This window comes from Pteropus alecto, unplaced genomic scaffold (genome assembly GCF_000325575.1).
Source record: "Pteropus alecto unplaced genomic scaffold, ASM32557v1 scaffold781, whole genome shotgun sequence".
Taxonomy (NCBI): domain Eukaryota; kingdom Metazoa; phylum Chordata; class Mammalia; order Chiroptera; family Pteropodidae; genus Pteropus; species Pteropus alecto.
Window position 1 is genome coordinate 128889 of NW_006431388.1, and position 1310 is coordinate 130198.

Here is a 1310-nt window from a genome sequence, read left to right on the forward strand (position 1 = left end):
GATCGTGGCGTTAGGCACTGAGGTTCGGGATGGCATGGAACGCGGCCTCGGCTTAAGTGGCGGCCTTGGTGTCCTTTAGCTGAATGAGAGCAGACTACTCATTTGATTCCTGTATTTAACTTCTCTAAGCTTTATTCTTTGTCTACAAATGTGTGATACAGATACACTCTACCTTCCTAAGTTTTTAGTTGATTAAGTGAGACAGTACATGTGCGTGTTGCTAACCAGGTCCCACTGTCTGGTCACCGTGGAACAAGGCCTGAAGGAAAAGAGGTGCTGGAAGTGACCATGGGGAATTGAAAATTTTATTGTATTGGATTTAAGTTTTGTTATAAATGAATAGAAATTACCCTCATGTTCAGAAAAAGATAGGTTAATATAATGTTATTTTTCTTTTTCAGAATATCGAAGGAAGAATAACTTAGAAGAATGATATAAATTTTATTTTCGGCAATTATTTTCCTACTTTGTGCTCCCTGAGTCTGTTCAGTTAGTCTCGCTTTTATATTTTTTTTCCTTTTAACTCTGATAAATGTTCGCATATTGGAAATTATGCAGATAAATTAATATATTCCCTTTACCTATGTGGCAGAGATTGAATTTTACAAGGAACCTCTAGAAGGAACACATAACCACTGAGTAGTCCTGAAGTTGTGAGGATTTTATTTTATTTTTATTTATTTTTTTATGACAAGGCAATTCTTGGTTGACTTCATAGATTGCAAGGACCTTGTCAGTTTACAATCTCTTATTTTTTTATTTTTTACGCCTACAGCACCTGGTATTCCTAGGTGGTCTCCCATCCAAGTACTAACCAGGCCCAACCCTGCTTAGCTTCCGAGATCAGACAGGATCAGGCACATTCAGGGTAGCATGGCCATAGATAGTTGTGAGGATTTTAGAAGCTGTAATATGTTTTGACTAGAGTGCTCTGGGACCGTGTGTGTATCATATCACCCTTGTCTTTGAATACCACGTAGGTTCTTCCTTCTCAACCATTGTTTCTGCGTCAATTTAGCCATTGCTTCATAATTAAGCTGCCCAATCTCCATGTCTATGTAACTATCACTTTTTATCTCTGCAGTTTGTAGTTTGACAGATTACTTGATATATGCTGGAGTTGGCTAAAGGTGAATCTGCTCCAAGTGTATCTCATTGTGGTCCTGAGACCAAGAGGTGAGCCTGGAAATACCTTTCTCATGGTTCCTGTAGAGGCATAAGAGAGTTTGTAGAAATATGTATGCTGCCTAAATTTAGAAGTGGCACAATGTTTGTTCTACTTCGGTCTGTTTACTCAGGAAAGTCATATA

At 38.4% G+C, this 1310-nt stretch overlaps 1 non-coding gene across 1 annotated transcript; it reads right to left on the minus strand.

The window, feature by feature from the left end:
* Positions 1-766: 766 nt before the first annotated feature.
* Positions 767-885, minus strand: LOC112470974. The gene has a single exon (XR_003043098.1). It is a non-coding gene; the product is annotated as a 5S ribosomal RNA (ribosomal RNA).
* Between the last annotated feature and the right edge of the window lie 425 nt (positions 886-1310).